This window comes from Phodopus roborovskii, unplaced genomic scaffold (assembly GCF_943737965.1).
Source record: "Phodopus roborovskii unplaced genomic scaffold, PHOROB, whole genome shotgun sequence".
Taxonomy (NCBI): domain Eukaryota; kingdom Metazoa; phylum Chordata; class Mammalia; order Rodentia; family Cricetidae; genus Phodopus; species Phodopus roborovskii.
Window position 1 is genome coordinate 4,648,837 of NW_026126618.1, and position 20,370 is coordinate 4,669,206.

A 20,370-nucleotide genomic window follows, 5' to 3' on the forward strand; every position below is an offset into this window, starting at 1 on the left:
CTCCAGCTCTCCCATTGTGTTGAAACTGTAAAACCTTTCTAAATCAGGACTTCCTCCTATTATGCTGCAGAGGCGTCTTTCTGGGAAGGGGGAAACTCCTGAGGCAAAAGGTAGGAATTCCTGTTGCACCACCCAGGGGAAACATGGGGTGGGGGCAGGCGGGCGAACTGAAACACTGAGTAAGAGGAAAGCCATGTCAGCTCCTTCAGCTAAAAGTCCCAGCGCTGTTCCTTCGCCACAGAGGGCACCCTGCAATAGGGCCTGCTTACAAAGGACCTCTCGTCTGCCCTCCCTTGCTCCTGAGCACAGGGGGCTGAGCAGGGTCAGAAAGCACCGTGCAAGCCTAGGAAGGAAGGGGTCCCAGGTGGGGTGAGGTGTGGACTGCCTCCCAACCCCTCTCTAAAGCACCCTGAGAGGTTCTGGGGATGGGAAGTCTGCACAGCTGTCCTGGACATCCTACATGGAATGCAGGGATGGTCACGCGTTTCCTGGTAGAGCGGTACCCAGCCCTCTGGGTCTCTTCCTCTTCTCCTGGCAAGCTGCACCTGGTCTGGCCACCTGACATTGCATTTAGAGACTCGTGGAGACAGCTTCAGGTCCTCCCCTTTCTCCTGGGTCCTGTCTCCATAAGAACACCACTACCCCTGTCCTCCCAAGGCCACTGTGGATGTCACAGGCAACAGGCAAGTTGATTATCTCCAGTGCATTAACTGCCATCACTAGAGCACAGCTTCTCATCAAGATCTGTTCCCAAATATGTGATGCTTTGGACTACTGGTTCCTAGGGAACTGGATTGAGCAATAGGAATCTTTGGCCACATCCTTCCACCTTCCTCCACAGAAGCCCTGGCAAAGGAGAAAGGCCATGTTGGCCATGGACGCTTAGAATCTTGTCTTCTCACAAAAGTTAAGACGATAATTTCTCAAGTGTCTGTCTCTGCCTCTCTGCCTCTGTTTAACACACACACACACACACACCACCATCAATGGAGTAACAAGAAGCCTGTCTCAGACAGACCTCAAGCCTCCTAGATTAGTAACCTTTCTCCTGGGACTAACTCCACTTTAACATCTTAAATCTCTTGGTTCTTAATAATCCACAGATAAAGAAATCAGCTGGTTGATCTTGTCTTTGTTGAGAAGTATATGATGAAGGTTAAAACATTCCTATCTAGCACCTTGGAACTGCTGATTTTTTACAGAGGGATAAGGGTATTATAATTCTTTTGGTTTTGCTTAAATAAAGCTCTTTCCATTGTGGAGACTAAAGCAGGCAGAGCTGACATTAGCTGGTCTCTGGTGCTGCTAGACACAGTATTCTCATACAAAGTGGTTATATGCTACTGGTGTTATGAGGTGGATGAGAGGTGGCTGGGGACACCGTGCTTGGGTTTTTGAGAAGCACAGAGGGTCCCTCACAGAGTGATTAGCTGTGCTAGGAGCTGGGTGTTTCTGGGCTCTGAGGCTGTGGCCACTTTGGCTTTGTATCATTCTCAAAGCAAAGGTTGTCATAGTTCAGGAACCGCAAATTCCATACACAAATGCTTGTACCCCGGTCTGGTCTTCGGATTCTACTTAGAAGTGAAGCTGGAGTCCTCAGTGTCTGCCTGCTCATGTGGCAGATATGTGTGAGGGTTTGGTTGCATCTGAAGTCAGGAAGGTGGTGACAAGCCCCAACAACTTCACTGGCCCACGTGCACGCCTTTCTCTTGCATGTTCCTTCATGGATATCAAGTCCAGCCAGAGGTGACCTTGCCACTGTGTCACATGCAGAGACTGCCTTCCAATGGCAAATAACATCTCCTCCTCCTTTTTCCTGGTTTTCTGAGACAGGGCTTCTCTGTAGTTTTGGAGCCTGTCCTAGAACTAGCTCTTGTAGATCAGGCTGGTCTCGAACTCACAGGGATCTTCCTGCCTCTGCCTCCCGAGTGCTGGGATTAAAGGCGTGTGCTACCACCACTCGGCTGGTAAATAACTTCCAATAAAGCTCTTTTTAACATGAAGTAAAAACCCACAGGTGTTGAAATAAGCAAGTAAGCCAGAGGCCACTCAAGCCTTCATGGATGTCTATTTTAAACCACTCCTGTCACGTGAACAAACAACCTGGCATGTGGACAAACAACGGAGTGAAATCAGACAGTAAAGTGGGATGTACTTAAAATATCTTGGAATTCTTGGTAGATGCTACTATTTCTAAGAAGATTGTTGCAGAATACATAGTGCGTGATTTCAAAATGGAAGTCTTCTCCGATGTCACACCTAAAGCCTTTCAAAAGTTCAACATCAAAATGCACTGAATTAGAAAACAGTATTGCACACTGCTGCCAAGGGACATTCACATCTCAGGAATGACTCTGCATAAAGGCCATCAAAACCATCTAATGCAAAAGATGGCACCAGTCTCCGACATGGACCCTCAAACCAGAGTACCTTCTCCTCCTTGAGCTCCTGCGCAGGAGGCTGCTATTCATGGAGTTGGCCCTTTTGGAAATCCCACATGCAACCTGATGCTGTTTCTTTTTTCTTCAGCATGAATATATTAGCTATAAAAATAGCCAGGGCCGCATTTAGATCATATTTCCCCCTTAGTCAAGAAAATTGACTTTTTGAAAAGTGAAATATTCTAATCTAATAGTGAATTTATAATCTTCTACAGTGAGGTCTTAAAGTTTCTGTGTTTGAGCATGCTTGCACGTGTGCATGTGTGTGTGTGTGTGTGTGTTTTGCATACAGGGACCTCAGGGTAACCTCCGATGCTGTTCTCAGGAATAGTATCCATCTTCTGGAATGACAACCTACTGGCCAGTGAACCCCAGGAGTTGGCTAATCTCTGCCTCCCCTGCACTGGGATTGCAAGTGAGGGTTACCGTCAGTGGTACCTAGGGATCAAATCAGGCCCTCTTGGCTGCAAAACAAGCACTCTGCCTATTAAGCCATTCCTCCAAGACAGTTGCGGCTTTTTTAAGGACCAAATTCTAGGTCTAATATTGTTTTTGTTATTGTTGCTGTCACCGTGCTGTGTTGCTCTTTTTGAGACAGGGTCTCCTGTAGCCCAGGCTGGCCTTGAAATAACCATGTAGTCAAGTGTGACTTTGAACTTTTGACCCTCCTGCCTTCATTTCCAGAACACTGGGATTACCGAGCTGTGCTACCACACCTAGTTAACATGGTGCTAGGGATGGACCCAGGATCACCTGTGCCGGTTAGGCCTTCTCCTGACTAAGCCATAGCCCAGCCCTACCTTCAGCCTTCTGAGAATCACAGAACACTATTTGATTCGGGCATCCTGGTGGTTAAAATGACTCACTTTGAGACAATGTCAATATTATGTACATTATTCTATTTGCCCACATATCATAAATTCAGAGTCAGGAATAGTAAATCCATGAATGAAGTGAATTCACCAAAACCTAGGGATTTACCAGAACCAAGTGGCTTACTGAGTTATTGCCTCAGCCATCAAAGATGCAGTGAGTCTGCCCACGGCCATCTCTACGGGTACTGGGTATGCAGTCCAGGTGTGACCACACACTTCTACCTAGGAGCACTTGGAGGTACAGTTCTAGAATACACTTTTAAGAGACAGGAGGAAGGAGGAGAGGCATGGGTAGAGAAAGAGACAGAGAGAAGCTGGTGCTCTCTGGTCTAAATGGCCTCTGAGGGTAAAGCTTGGAAAACAGAGATGGGCAGAAATCACTTCCTTATCTACACTCCTGAGTCCTGAGCTCCAAGAGTTCCAGTCCAAGATCACACAAGCGAATGTTCTACCTAACCTTCCAGACAGCCCTAATGGGCTGGGTGCCTTTCTTTCTTTGTTCAGAACGGGACTTGCTGGCATTACTGGGAATCCAGGCTTTCTCCTTTCCTGGAAATTATAGAGTAAATCCAGGCTCTCGCCTGACTTCCTATAATGAAACAAAGATTCTTCCGGGTTGAGAAGCACAGTAAATAACATTCTCTTAGGCACCTCCCTAGGTCAAAACCAGGGCTCAAACCCCACTCAACCAGGCTTGCTCTCTACAGAGGAGTAGGAGCTGCTTTGGTCACTTTTTCTGAGGTCACATCCTATCAGGGTCTCGGGGACCCCGGCAGCCACGCCCACCTAAGCAGATACATATGCACACTCCACTTCTATTCCAATCTCTTTCCTATAAATCCCAATGAGCAGAGCTCATATTTCCACCTCCAAAGGTAAATCTAACAAACTCCAATAAGGTGACAGTATGGGAACACTCCAGTGCAGTCCAGTGAAGCCTTCCAACCAGGCACACTTAACTTCCAGTGTTAGATAGTCACCCAACATCAACACCCCTGGCTTGCAGTACTCCTTGGGTGAGTGCTGGGAGTCATTTTGAAGATGACAGGCTATGGGTGTGGACAGTGCAGTCTCCCAGTTGACTCCCAGACATACTGGGGAACTGGCCCTGGGGTAAATCTTGAGGCTTGTTTTGGTCATTCCTTTCTCCTATGATCATGCGGCAGGGCTCGGAGAGGGGCTCCTGCTTGACATACATTCTGGTTAGCTCAGCCTTGACCCCAACAAAAGAGCTCCTTGACAACAGCCAGGTGAAACTAGTCAGAATGACTAATCCTCCCCCATCAAAAATGAACTGCTCTTCCCGGGCAGAAACATGGTTGATTTCAAAAGGTTACAGACAAATACTACATGTGCTCAAGGTAAAGAAAGGCCTTCAACTGAACACGGCAGAACTGAAAACGGATTGTCCAGGGCAACTGTGAGATGCTTGTCACGAAATCTTCCCTACAGGACTGGGGCTCTTTGGAGCTGAGTGTGGAAAGAAAGCACTTTCTATGAATGTCTTCCCAGCTGTGGCCAGTCTTCCTCACTCTGACGCTGGTCTTAAAATCAGAGCCACGTTTGTCCCAATAGTAACAAACTAAGCCGGCTTCTGCGCATACCCTTTTCTCGGAAGTTTACATAATAACTATGGCGAATGACACAGACCCTCTTCTTAGCTATCTTTATGATTTAGCCAGGAGATTGGCCTGTTAGTAACTCAGCAGGGCGCTTTCTAGGTTTATGAGCAACAAGGCCAGGCTACACTGATAAGGCTTCTTTGCTTTGCTTTGTTTTTAATCCACCAAGTGCCAGGTGATGTATACGGTGCTGGGTGGATACAAGGATGAGAAGAACAGATGTGGGCCAACGCGAGCTCCCAGGCTGATGGGCGCCACACACATGGAACACGTCATGTCATACACACTTGCACATATCCATCACTCTCTGAAGCTACCTGGCTCAAGGATCTGGACAACATATTATCACATGTCCTTGGTTTTGGAGTTTGCGATAAGGGGTATTAATAGGTAATCAGGAATAGAGGCCAGTCTCCAGGAATACACACCTAAGACTGTCTAGCTCCTGGGTCCAGACAGCAAGAATTTGGGTAATGAGGAAACCTGGGAATAAATCCTCTAGTGAGGGCTGGGGTCCCACAGGAAGGGCTGAGGGCCAGCACAGTTTTCCAGCCCGGAGGTGACAGAGGTAAAAGAAAGCTAAAGAAAGCTAAGGAAAGCAGCAGGGGTAGGTAGGGAAGATTACGGGGAGAGGGCACGGTGTCACGTTTTCTTCCAGAAGCAGAATCTCGAGAAAAGACAGCAGAAGAGGAAGTGTTTAAGAGGAGGTCGGGTTGAGGGGAGAAGAGGAGGAAGGGAGGGCAGAGAAGGGATGTGACTATGGTACACATGTGCCACGACCTTGTGCATGACCATGACAGGATGAACTGTACTACTTTGTAGATGCAAACCAGGAAGAGCTATTAAGTTCATTTACAAAATAAACATACGTAAAGGGTGACTGTTGACTGCAAGCCTCTGAAGAGTAGATTCCCGGGGGGGGGGTGCATTTACAAAGGTGGGTGCAGGGGGATGAGTAAGGACCACATGCTGAGGAGACTGGCTGCATCCCTGGGGTGCAGCTGTGGCTAGGGCTCTTCATCTTCACCCTGAGCTGCATCCCCTGGGGCAGGGGAGCCAAAGCAACAGAGGATGCTGTGACCTTGTAAAGGATGGGAGCTCCTGATGCTGCCAGAGCCTGTGGACAGGGGAGGGTAAAGAAGGCGGTGCCCTTAGGAACAGTAGAAGTGATGGATTGCAGGGAAGAAGCAGAACTCAGCCTGGAGACAGTGACCTTCTCTGGGAAAACTCAGACTCAGAGCCTGGCCCACCTCAGTCACTGTGCTCCCCAGTATGAGAGGGCAGAAGGTCCTTAGAAATGAGCACAGCACTCAGTTCTGTCCCCAAACTCGGGGAGAGAACGGAGGGGGCTGGATGGGTGACAATGTCCTTCAGGTGCTCCTTATTCAACAAAGGGCCACGTGAAGTCAAGGGGAACTTAAACTGATACACTTGGTCCTAAGGTAGCAGCATTTTTTCCTATAATTGGTTAAATATTTTATACATCAAATAAACCAGAAGAGACTCCTCCTTTTTCTGAAATCCACATATCCTACTGATTTGTGTTTAGCCACACAGTTAAATAAAAGGATTGCAGTCTTTTATCAAAGCATTCTGGAGTTTAAGAATCTGATTGGTAGAATCATGAAGCCATCCCCAATGGAATAAAAGAAAAAACAATAGTCAGGGAATACTTGGCAGTGATGGACATATAAATATTCTTCATTCAGAGAAGATAGATATATGGATTATACAACTATACTTGAAATCTGTGTGTCTGACTGTGTGCAAACCAAAGCCTTCGTTTGTTTGTTTGAGACCTGGTCTCACGTGGTAGTCCTCAGACTAGCAATCAGCTGACCAAACGCTGGTGTCAAAGGTGTACAGCACCAGGCCCAGCAAAACCTATTCTCTTTTTATTAAAGTGAAAAGAATGTGTTTTTTGTTCTGTTTTTCTTCTGCTGACAGCCCTAACCTAACCAGTCTTAAGAAAATACATCCAGATAGTTGTCCTTTTTTTTTTTTCTTTTTTCTTTTTTTTTCTTTTTTCCTACCCCATGAATCCTATCAGACTTGTGGCTAAATGGGAGCACGTTAGCTCCAGTCACTTCAGAAATTCTTAAAACTACCAAAAGCCTTTGAGTGTGTTAGTAAACTCATTTTAGTTTAGTTCAGATTCAAACGTAATACAACTAATCACCTCCGATTACTTTAAAATTTGCCAAGTAAATCTCTCAGCTAAATTATAAACGAATTCTATTTAATTTTCCTTTAATAAGTATTTTATTTTTTAATGCATTTTTATTTTTTATGTGTATCGGTATGTTGCCATGGAACTGGAGTTACAGACCTTTGTGAGCTGCCATGTGGGTGCTGGAAATCAAACCCCCGTCCTCTGGGAGAGCATTCAGTATTCTTAACCCCTAAGCAACTCTTCAGCCCTCTGTTTAACTTTTAAAACAATTTAGTAGTTCTTCCCAGGAAGTGTAAATTACTACATATCAGTAAAGTTGCCAGAGTTCATTCCAAGTGACAATCAACACAAATCACACTTGACTGAAGTGACCACTACACAATGTATTCTGAAATTGCTGACATTGGTGTGAATCTCCAGGAATGAGTACAAGGCTATTTTAATTCTGACTGTGGAAAGAAGCAGAGAAGGTCAAATATTGGAAGGGCAGTTACCTCAAAGAGAGAATGAGCTACCGCCTTTGGAGGCACTGAGGGTTTGTTGACAGAAAGCTAGACATACAAACACAGGAGTAATTTAATGTTCTGGCCCTGCACTCTAAGGGGCAAAAATTCACTCATCATGGTGTCACTGCCATGGCTTCAGTCAAAAAGCTGAACGACCTCAATTCGAACAGGTCATGGCGATAGTAACATTGAGCTTTTTAAAAAATCGATTTAAAACACAAAAGTTTGGAAAGTGTGGATACAGCGATAAACAAGAGTTGTCTACGTGGACCTTCCTTTAGCTGGGGCATCCCAAGGTGTATTTTAGGAGCCTGACCTCCACCCTCTTCCTTCACCTAGCATTCTGTTCTGGTCTGTAGGGCCTTACTTCCTCTTACTACAGCTCCATACTCTACTGCAAATCATGACTCACACTTAAATCATAGAGACACTCATCAAAATCCCAAGTTTCACAGCACACAGGAACCCAGTCTTTCAAGAGGGCAGCATTCTTAAGACATTACTGAAGACAGAACACACGACCAGTTCGTTAAAAATTGTGTCAACCCATCCTCAATACATAAAAGCTCAGTGTTTGACACCTTGGGCATGTGGGATGTTACGTGCAAAGTATGCTATTTTTAAAAGTATCACATGGCTCCAAATAAAACCTTACACGCATGCACGTTCCTGTGCATCTGTGTACACAAGACACATCTTAAAAGATTACAAAAATATACAATGCCATGCTAGCAGCGGGACTTTTGGAGATGTTTACTGTTACTGCTGTGGCTTTCTTTGTTTTCCTAGGGAAATTTATGATGTTTTTCACAACCAAGAAAAACAGGAAAAAAGTAAACTTTCGAAGCTGTCTTCTGACTGGTGTGGTTCCAACCTGCTCTCAATCACCCTGCATCAGCCAAGAGGAGCCATGATGACCAGTATACGGAAAATGTCTGCCAGGAACATACAAGGCTATTTGATGAACGTGAGGGACACCATGCCATGCATGATGAATGGGAGGGGGTAAAAGCAGGCTGAGGAGGGGTCCCCAGGGTAGAATCAAAGCAGACAGAGCTCACTGCTGAGCTCATTGATGAGGAGCCTGAGGCCTGGAAAGAAAAGAGGCCTGTATCACTGCCTAGGCATGTCAAGGACCCAAGGTACTTACTAGTAGGGAGTAGCTCACCTTTCTCCCGGAAGTCATACCCATGGGTGATTTTTTTTAAATTAAGCACCTTGGGCGTGTCAGTAACATTTGTAACATCTGACAATACCACCTATAGAAGTATAATTTGGTGGCACAGAACACACAAAATCCAGTATGTGATCACTGAGAAGGAATATTTTAATTTATACACACACTGCCTGGAAGTCCTCTAAAAACCAATTTCAGGAAAAGATTTAAGTTCCAAAACGGTTATGACAAACATAAATTTTAATGTATGACCTAAGAGTTGCATTACTGTATATTAGCAGTTTTGAATTCATTGATTTCTTACAGAAGACAAAAGGGGAGGTTTTGATACAAATGCTTAGGTAACTTCAAAATTCAAGCGGGGCTGACTAAAAAAAAAAAAAAACAAAAAAAAAAAAAAAAAAAAAAAAAACAGAAAGACCCTGCTCTCCCCCATCCAAACACTATCTTTCACATCTAACAGGCTTCAATGCTGGTTGTGTGGGGACTCATTGCTTAGGGAGGTTACAAAAAAAAAATCACTGCATCACAACGTCAGTATCTGCCATTCTGTGGCACAGAGAAAAAGACGGGGGGGGGGAGACCAGAAACAGACATTAAAAAAAAGCATGTTGCCATAATGAAAAGCACAGCTGAAGACTCTCAGGGACCATTTGTTGAGTGAATGCCTGTGAGTCCTTTTACCATCTTCGTCATGAAGACTGGGAACAGCTCAGTGTAAGCACCGCTAACACTTGGGGCTAGCAGATTATTTATGGGGAGGTGTCCTAGGCATTGCTGAATGAGTGACTTCTGTCTGTGGACACCAGTTGCACCCCTGTAGGTGGCCCTTTGCAGGAAGCAAACTCATTCCTGGTTGAAAACGACAAAAACAGATCCCAGGCATGCAGGCATATTCGACTTGGACTCTGATGCCTCCCTTCTTCTGGTAACAACAGTGGCTGTGGTTCTCAACCTGTGGGCCGAGACTCCTTGGAGTCACATATCAGATGCTTACATTGCGATTCATCAGAGTAGCAAAATTACAGTTATGAAGCAACAATGAAAATCATTTCATGGTGGGGGGGGAGGGGAGTCACCACAACATGAGGAACTGTATTAAAGTGTCACAGCTCTAGGAAGGTTGAGGACCACTGGCTGGAGTAGGAGACACACTAGATGGATTAGGGGATGTATTCACAACCTGGACCTCCAGGGACTCTCCCATACGATGAGTGCTTGGTTGAGCAGCTAGTTTTGTTGTACAACTCAGTCAGTCACTCAGCACCAATAGTTTACTGGCCACCCACTCAGCACTAGGAACAGTGCAAGGGAAATCTTGAATTTAGGCCCACTGACTCACATAGGCTGGGTTGCTTTTAGGATTTTACATTTGCCACTGCAGAAGTCATGGCATCACCTTACAAGTCCAGAGAGGTAGGTAGCATGTCCTTGTCAAGAAAGGGGCTTCATGCTTCCAAACGGGTTCTCTAAAATTCTATGCCCTTTTTAGTAACTCTACAGGTTTCTAGTCAACATTTAAAGACAAGGAAGGAAGGAAGGAAGGAAGGAAGGAAGGAAGGAAGGAAGGGAGAAAGGAAGGGAGAAAGGAAGGGAGAAAGAAAGAAAAAAGAAAGAAGCCAGAAGGCCTGAGCTATATTTGGCATCAAAAGGCCATCACTTTTCATGCTCTGGGGTTTTGCAAGCGAGTCATTACTGGAAGCTTATGCCGGACAGTCTCCTTAACTGTCTGACCTTCATGCCCTCCTAACACAATCTCTAATTTTATAATCCTCATAAATTTAAACCCATAACTGACCTTTTCCAAATAAATGTGTTCCACAGAGGGGGAGAAAAGGAGTGAGACCAGAGAATATTTTGTTGGGCAATAAGGCTCAGAAATCGATTCAGGCTCATGAATAGATGCCCGGAACATGCCTGGGTTTCCCAACGATCCTCCCCCCCTCGCCCCCCCCCCCATAAAGCCAAGGCACAGACGGGAGAAGACCGGCAGACGTGTGTGTGTGTGTGTGTGTGTGTGTGTGTCGGTTGATTGGACAACAGAGAACAAAACAGAACACACGCACATGCACGCAGAGAAGAAAAGCATGTTCTCCTGAGAACCAAAATGGCCAAAGAGACTTCCAAGTTTTTTGAGACTGCCCTGGAAAGACTGGCGGGGTGGAGGAAGCACCTCTAAGTCAATAAGGCGGCGACTCGCCTCGCTCTGCAGCGCCTGCTCCGCAGGCTGACAGTGGCGTGCACAAAACCCCTCCTGTGCGGAGCAGCGGAGCAGCGGAAACTCCCAATGAGATTAGTCGGTGTGTGTGTGCAGACATTACTTAGCAATGACTAAAGGGGCTCTCTTCCTGCAGCAGCCAGTGGAAAATTCAAGGAACATTTTTCCCCCTGCAGCAGCAGAATCCCTTTAACCCTCTCCCCAGCCAACTCCAAAAACAACTCGCTCCCCCCCATCCCCAACTGCCCCCACCTCGGGCAGAGGACTGCAGGGAGTTAAAGGCCAGCAAGGGGCTTTCGAGGCGGGGAGGGAGGGGGCCGGCGGGGAAGGGGCGGGGGACCCTCGAACACTACAAAGGAAACTGTAAAAGGCACAAATACATAAACCTGAGAAGCAGCAAACCACAGTTTCTTTGTGAGCCCCTCAGTGAGTCATTTTCAAGATGCTGTCTGCAGCCAGTTTCAAAGCGGAAGCGCACGGCAATTAGTCTTGCCGTTTCCAGACAAGCCAGAAACTCTCCCGACACTCGCTTTTTTTTTTTTTTTCCTTCTAAAAAGCCCCTTTTGCAGTTTCTGAAATAGCCTTTCTTGCTTCCACCCCCACCCGACGCTTAACTGCAGCTTTTCCTCGGGATGATTCGGTTCCGAAAACGTAACAAAACAGAGACCTTTAAAAATTTTTTAGCTCTCGCCCCCAATTCAACCCCCCTCCTAAAAAAAATAATTAAATAAAAAGTTCCAGTAATAGTACAGGCCAGCAGGCAGTTGGAAGTTAAAGAACTGATAACTTCAAGAGCATCTCTTGCCGGGCCCATCTCCCAAATCCGAATCCCGACCAGCAGACTCGGCCGGCTTTTAAATGTCCATTTGACTGGGCGTGCGTCTGGGGCGGTGACCTGGGCGGGGGTCACCTGCCCAGGGAGAGTGGACCCACAGCCCCGGTCCCCACATCCCCACGGCCCATGCCTTCCACCCCCTCTCCATCACTGTGCCCTCTGGATCTGAGCACCCGCGCCTTGCTGCCCATCCTGAAGGGACCCCGACCGCAGCTGGAGGTCAGCGGTAATCCAGCCTCCAGCCACTCAGTCCACTGCGGCCACCATCCCCAGTCCCAGAGCCCCGGCGCCTCGCTCGCCAGCCTGCAGGGGTGCGGAAGCTTGCACGCCCCGTGTCCCCTTCCCCTGGCTTCGCAGCGCAGCCCCCAGGCCGGCGCAAGAGCTCCCGCGGTGGCGGCGGTGCGCAGCATCCTCCCCCTCGGGGACGCACCCCCATCCTCCCCCCCCAGCCACAACCCACCCCACAGAGCCCACCGCCCCACCCCCACCAGCCAAAGAAAAGAAAGAAAAAGAGAGAAAGAGAGAGAGGAAAAAAAAAAAACTACCCCGAAGAAAACTTTGCCAGCGCCGGAGCAACAGGCAAACCGTCCTGCAACCTACCCAGATGTGGGGGAGCGTTTGGGAGTCTTCTTGGGGAGGTTTCTAGGAGGACCCGGGCGAAAGCCCCCGACTTTCCATGCTGACAGGCGTCTGCAGACGGTCTGTTGCTCTTGTAATGAGATCCTGATTTTTCCCCCCTTTTTTTCTTTCTCTCGCTCCTCTTTTTTTTTTTTTTTTTTTTTTTTTTTTCCTCTGCTGTGTGTGAGAGCAGGAAGTTGGAGCAGTCAGGCCGAGCCTGCTCACTTCCTTTACTGCATTATTCCCCAGGCGGTGTGCAGTCTGTGTAAACAGGCTTTTCCGCCCCGCGCCGCGCGCCCGGGCCGCGGCTGTGCGCCGGGGCTGCCCGCCCAGACCCGCGCATCCCCCCGGCGCCGGGCCCCGCGCCCGCCCGCACGCCCCGCGCGCCCCCGCGCCGCGCCCGCCCCGCTTCCTGCTCGGCCACCCCAGGGGAGGAGCCTGGGGACCCGCCGGCAAGGCCGCCGCCCCTCCACACGACAGGCTCCGTCAGCTCCCGTGCACCCGGGTCCCTGAGCTGGCCACCACCCTGGGGTCGTGCCCTGCAGCGTTGGCCTGCAAGGGAGCTGGGCGCGCTGTTCTCTATGCATAGGCATGGCAGAGTTGGGGACAGGAGGAATCGAGAGTGAGGTTCAGGGCTTGGATGCTCTGGGCTATTTTTATTGCAAACCGGGCGAGATTAGGGTGAAAAGATATATATGATGTACACAAAAGGAGATGGCGCTACCTAGAGATGTGGTCGGATAACGTTACTGTGGGGGACTTATTTAACAGCAACAATATAATTAATAATGATATTAGTAATAAATTTGAAGCCAGCTTTAGAGCTAGTGTCCTCTTTGGGAAAAAACTTTTTTTTAAGAGCCACAAACTAGAAGCCAGATTTCTTAAGAAAGAGGCGGGTAGGGCTGGAGAGATGGCTCAACCCTTAAAGGCTAGGCTCACAACCAGAAATAGAAGAAAGAAACGGGTAAAGTGGCTTAACAGGCACCACTTTAGGAGCTCCAGGTGGGTTGAGACTCCAGAAGGGGAGCCCTGTGGTCTCAAGCCTGGACTCCCTGCCCTGGCCAGGATCTGATTGGAGAGTTGGGCAGGGCTCTGAGGCTTCAGGGGAGGGAATGGATCTCTTATTAACAAACCCTTCACACAGTTTCCCAGCCCCAGCCTTCTACTTCAAACTCACAGCCTTCCAGAACCTTCCAGCCTCATGCCCCAGCTCTTTAGGGCTTCAGATCAGTGGGTTTCAAACCTGAACGTTCAGCATTTGGGGGTGTGGGTGGCGTGCACAGTGGCTTGTTAAAATCCTAATTGCCTGGCCTTACCCGGCTTACCTCCTGCCCTGCCCCACGCTGTGTCTGCTGTGATTGTCAGCTCGGGACAACAGAATCACGTTGGGGTGTGGGGTGGGGGATGCTTTGAAAACTAGCCACAGCATGCTGATCGCAAACCAACACAGATCTCCAGGTCAGGAGAACCACATTTTGACATTCTCTCTCTCTCTCTCTCTCTCTCTCTCTCTCTCTCTCTCTCTCTCTCTCTCTCTCTCTCTCTCCAGTATTTGTGATGTCTCTGAAAGATTACTAGTTTATAAGTATCTCCTTACTATGGATTTATGGAAGTAAATACCACCTCCCCCATCTAGTAGTGTCTATCCAAACCGAACGCACTGTTAAACAGGGTCAGCATTTTGCTTAATATGTGTGTGTATAACCTGTTGTTTGGGACCAGGCCCCCCCCCACCCCAGTGCTCTGAGAGGTAAGAAGTAAAACAGAAGGAGGGTGTATGGGAAAGGGGGCCGTTTATCAGACCCTGATTTCCACAGTTAATTTTCCACTGTGGAGATTATCATTTAAAATCCCTAGCTGGCGTCTCCTGTCACTCAGCAGAACTCAGACTGTGTATGCCCCTATACGATCCAGCTGTCCATGTGAACTCATTGAGAATGTAAGCATACCATCCCAACTCAGAAGCACAGGCACTTAGGAACACATGTTGCTTTTTATGTTAGAAAGGATGCTCCTGGGAGAAGCCGGTCTCAAAAGGCTAAATGTTATATGATTCCAACTCTTTCTAGAAAAGGCGCAACTATGGGAGCAGTGAAAAAAGCTATGGTCACCAGGGGTTGGGGACAAGGAGGGAATGGATAGGCAGGACAAGACTTTCAGGGCCAGCCATGAACTGCTCCGTGTGATGCCACAGTGGTGCGTGCATGTAGTCTCACATCCCTCACAACCCACAGGGTATCTTCAGAGCCATCAAGTGAACCGTGGACCTCGGGAGAGGGTGTGCCCGTCTGTGAGTGGCACATCACTGTCTTTGGGAGGATGGCAGGAGTTAGGGACACATTACATTACCTATACAGAAAGATCAGAAAGAAAGTTCTGGAAAGCTGCACAGGTCTCACTAGAGATTTAGCTTGGAGGTAAAGTACTGTCCTAGCATGCACAAAGCACGAGTTCCTCCCTCAGCACGGAATGAATAGATAAATAAGGGAAAGAATTGCAGGTAGATTTAAAAAAAAAAAATCATTGAAGGGGGAAAAGAAATCAAAGCAAGCTATCCTAGAACAGACGAGTAATATTAGACTCGGGGGCTGGTGGCTCTGGGGACGATCCACACGGTAGTTGGCCATCATCGCTCTGGAGAGGCTTCAGTATTTGGGTGTACAGCAGAGCTGAGTGCTTGGGTATGAACAGTCAAATAGGGCATTCCCACTCCGGGAAAGGATTCACTGGAGGGCCCAGTCTCATGCTGCCCTTCTGAACCGTGTGCCTTTGACTAAACTCTCCGGTCTCACTGAGCCTGAACAAGCAACCATTTCCTCAGCTTTTTTTAACAGTGAAAGCCAAATTTACATGAAAACAACATGCATTATGGAGTAGAGTTTTTAAATGTTTGTGGATTTCATTTAAAGACACTTTTAAAGAAGTTTCATAGACTTGTGGGTGGCCTTGTGGGAGCTGGCCTTCCCACTGCTTGTGGTTAGAGGATTTGCTAGGGACGCTGAGAAGCTTGGATTTGGATTGTCTCAGGAGTCCCCTGCCTGTTCCTGTGCAGCTACGGTGAAGACGACTCTCATTTTCCTTTGTAATTATAGTTTGGGGAAAAAAAAAAAAAGCAGCATCTGCCAGGCTTAAGTGGAAGAATTTACTTCTTTTTCTTTTTAATTGTAGCTTTGAAAATAAAGCAATAAAATGTACCTGTTTTAAATGTCTAGTTCAGTCATGCTAAGTGGGTTTGCTTTGTGAGGAAGCTGATCCCCCAGAAGACATTCATCTTGTAAAACTGAAAAGCCATAACCATTAAGAACAACCTTGTCCCCGTCCTTACCCTGCCCCAAGCCTTTGGAAAGACTCCTTCTATTCCTTGCGCCTATGAATTCTTCATGTAAGTGGAATCATGCAATAGTTGTCTCTCCTCGACTGGCTTATTTCTCTTAGCATAATGTCCTTAAGACAGAAGCTGAATACTTTTCCACAATATGTAGACAAATATATGGGCATTGGGTTGCTTCTATCTCTTGGCTACTGGAGATAATAAAAATTTGTTTACTTTTATTATTTTTATGCTGGTAGTTGTCAAGTCCAAGGTCTTGTACATACTAGATAATCTGCTACATCCCAAGCCCAAGAATTCACATTCTTAAATGATTGAAAACAAAATTTTTAAAGGGTAACATTTTGTAACATGTGCACATTACGTGAAATTCAATTTCAGCATCCATAAAGTTTTATTGGGACATAGATATGCTTACTCACTTATTTACTGTCTAACATTGTGTTAGTTCTACAATGGAATGGATTAAAAGTAGTGACAGAGACCATATGGTCTGTTCAAATGGAAATATTTCCCTTTTGGTTCTTTACAGGAAACGTTTGTCTACCCCTGGTCTAGCCAACACAATTATGTATCCTTTTCGATCATTTAATTAAAGAATAAACGTCTGTTTCATTTTGGTGTGCTTTAGGTTTGCTTTTTGAATTTTGCTACAGGTTCTGGTTACACCACCAAGGCTTACCTCAGATTTCTGGTCCTCTGGCATATACCACCATGCTTACAAGGGCTTGACTTTTAACCCACTTTCTTCCTCATCCTAAGGAGGATGTGTCAGATGAATATCTCAACATCCTTAACAACCTTCACATCCAAGAATTTTATCTTCAAAGTAAACTGTGCCTCATCTAATTTATCTTATTTCTGAAGAGGTGAAAGACTGTTGGCTGTTGCCATCACAGCCCTGAGATGCCCCCTCAAGACTATTCAATCTCTGAACAGACCTGAGCCTCCTGATACTTTCACATCATAGCTGCTTGCAGGGAGCCTCACCCCTGGGAGGCTGATGTCAAACTCAGGAATCTGTATTCCTCCAAACTCCACCCAGACCACCTTTGTCCTTGAAAAGCAAATGTCTTGCCCACCCCTTACTCACTTCACATCTGGCCTCCTCCAAGCAGCCTTCCGAGAGCAACCAGATAAACCACCTCTCTCCTTGCCCAAGTACACTATTGTGTTTGAACTTGGTGGGGGACCAATTGAACAATTTGTTCCTACCAATCAAATTCTTCAGTTGAGTGATTTGTCTCTGCCCTGTGCATGTCAGATCCTTAGAGAGGGAAATTTGACCTTTGTGCTCCATCACATCTGGGAAATTGCTGGAAAGGCTTCCGTTCACACTCTGCTGCCGGTCATACTGTGTGATGCAGCTGGGGTCTACCATGCACTCTGGTTCATGGGATATGTGTAGCCATACTTGGCCTTTCACACTCATATTGCCTGTAATGGTCTGAGCTTCCGGCTTGCTGCAGCGTCTCCATCTGAGAACCCAGACCAGCCAATCCCAACTTTGCTGTGCTTGTGTGTCTGTCATTTCTTCATTCTCCTCCTGCTCTTAGTCAGGGTCCCAGGACCATGCAAAGAGCGGCGGGAGGTGTTGGGGTGAAATAATGGCATGTCCTCTTAGAAACTGTCAGTGAATGACCTTGGAGGATGAAACTAGACAATATGACACCCCGGCCCTTGCTTGAATAAGCACCATGGGTACTCATGGAGCAAAGGCATCATTATTGGGGACTCTGTGTAGTAGCCACACTTTAAATAGTTCATGCAATAGATGAATTCCATTGATACTTGCTTTGCTTTAACCAAGGAGCAAAGAGTTTTAAACTAAAGGTCACACAGTTAATGAATAATGGGCTTGGAATTAAAACCCAGAGGTTTTGTTTCTTTACCTAAATCTTTTTTTTTTTTTTTTCTTTTTTGTCATTTTGTACTACATTACAACAGAGGACATAAACAAACACACAATCAAGCCCAGGGACAGAAACTGCAAACCCAGTGCTCTGATTCCAGCACTAACTTCTATGTCTTCCTTGGGTCCAGCCTCTTTACCTGTAAAAGGAAAATCCTCAGAGATGCCTGCATCACCCACCCCATGCCATACAAGATGCTGTGTCTATGTCTGCATTACCAAAAACCCAGGCTCCATTGGCCAAAGACAAGGATCCAGCTCCAATTTCAGTTCTGGCTCAGGTTCAGGTTCCCAAAGATGCCCAGGCCCGGTGAAGACTCCACTGTAAGAGCCTCTGACCCCTATCGTGAGGACAAGATTGATGTGACCCCCACCCAGCTGCTGTCTATGGGGCTGGTATTCTCCCACGCTGTTGGTACAGGTCTGAAATTCTGTGCCTTTAGGATGGAACCACCTCTGAGGAAACCTTGAAGTGCATGTGGATGTTACCAGAAAGATGCTGTAATCCTTGCAGTTGAGAGGTAGGAGGATTGACAGGTGGCACTGGGCACTTTAACACGCAACATGACAGGAACAGTCTCAAAGTCTACCGGCTTACCCTGATGCCTCCTTTCTCTTTCTCCTCTCCCCCAAAGCAAGAAGGAGTCTTCCCCGAGGGTCTGTCATCTGCAAAGGACCAGACCTGTCAAAGAGAAACAGCTCCCTGCAACCTGCTCAGTGCATTCAAGGTGAAGGGTGAGAAGGCTTCATTCAACCTTTGTTTAAGTCCTCTACAACCAAGCCTAACACACAACTTAAACATCATTTGGCCCAGTCCCCTTTAGACCAATAAATTGGTTTCATAGAGTCAGCTATGGCAGGCCACAATCTGTAGGTTAAAGCACCAACAATTTCATTTGCCCACAACTCTATGGGTCAGAAATGGCTGGGTTCTGCTGATCATGTGTGGGACTGGTTATTCAACAGTGTTCATCTGGCGAATTAGCTGGGGTTGAATAACCCAAGGTGGTCTCTCCCATATCCAGTGGTTGGTACTGGCGTTTGTCCAAACTTTTTCATGTAATCTTCCAATCTTGAGGAGACTAGTTTGGGCTGGCTTGATCTTAGGGCCACAGCCTCATCCACAAGTGATGGAAGTGGTTGAAGATAAGCAGTGGTTCTCAACCTTCCAAACACTGCAGCCCTTCAATAACAGTCCCTCATGTTGTGGTGACCCCCAACCATTACATTGTTTTCATTGCGACCTCGTAACCATAAGATTAATAACTGTGTTTTCGGATGGTCTTACGTGACCTCTGTGAAAGGGTCACTCAACCCCAAAGGGGAAAAAAATCCACAGGTTGGGATGGTCTTAGGTGACCCTTGTAAGTAGGTGGGTCATTTGATCTCAAAGGGGGCACAGCCCACAGGTTGAGAAATAGTGGCTTAGATGCAAATGTGATGCTAAATTCTTCATGTCACACACACCCATAGGACCAGCCCTGATTTAAAGGGAATCCCTTCTTGAGATATTCCACCTCTGCATGGGATAAGAGCAAAACTGTGTAGCAAACATGGACCAATAAACAAACAAATAAACAAATAAATGATGGGAGAAATTGTGGCCATTTTTGCAAACAATTTACTGCAGAGACTTGCAGAGACATGCAGCCTAAGATGTACAGAGGTTGAGTGCCTTTGTCAAGTTCATAAAGAATCAATGTCACATCCAAAGTGGGAACTCAGGTCTCCTACATTTCAGTCTGGTGTATTCTGACCTTCAAGAACTTCTTCCAACATGCCCTCTTAGCTCTTCACACAAGCCCAGTGACCAAGCCTGTCCATTGAGTCATCCTGCGTCTCAGGATTTCTTTCTGGTTAGCCACATAGCACAAATACAGATTTAGAACTGAACACCAGAGCCCTATTGGTTAAGGCTGGTTGCAGTTTTTTTGATTCTATGAGCCTCCTCAATTGGAAAGGGGGGTTCTACTCTTCTTCTACCAGTCCATAGCTAGATTTACAGCCAAACCTCATTTCTTTAGGTCCTATTGTAGGCAACCCATCAAATACAGCTTCAGTAGATATGATTTTGTTTTTTTCCTTCAGGCAATATGTCTGTAGTATATCCTGGAAGATGTTTAAGCAGATCTCTTAGGTACAGGAATGCTACAATGATCTGCTCAATTGAATTGCTTCTGAGAGTTTTAGTTCCAGCATTCATATCAAATGGCTTACATTTGCCTGTAACTCCAGCTCCAGGGGGATTGGATCCTCCTCTGAGGGCATTTGCACTCATGTGTACAAACACACTAGTACAGATGCACATACATCCACATAATTAAAAAAATCCTTAAGAAAACCCATTTACCTTCAGGGCACCATAATGCCAGCTCCTACAAAGTTGGTCTCACCCACTTCTCAGAAAGCCAATATAGTCCTACTCAGAGTTGTCTTGGCTGTTTCTTCAGGCTTAACCCATACTTATCCCTTTGTATTCTAATCCAATGCTTCTGAGGTTAGTTCCTCCACTAGAGTGAATTGAGGGCAAGAACCGAGTGTGGCATCTTCCTGTGTCCAGGCTGTTGTGCAGCAGTAAATGCCCACGTTTGTTGCTTACTGAACTTGTGCTAGCTAGTTTTCTGACACTGTAACAAAATACCTGAAGCAATCAACTCAC

General features: G+C 46.7%; 1 protein-coding gene across 1 annotated transcript in view; it reads right to left on the minus strand.

The window, feature by feature from the left end:
- Positions 1–12,828, minus strand: part of Elk3 (ETS transcription factor ELK3) — a 59,018-nt gene extending 46,190 nt beyond the window's left edge. The window contains exon 1 of the mRNA XM_051206267.1: positions 12,448–12,828. The gene's annotated coding sequence lies outside the window, so the exon portion shown is untranslated. The remainder of the gene's footprint in view (positions 1–12,447) is intronic.
- Positions 12,829–20,370: the final 7,542 nt, after the last annotated feature.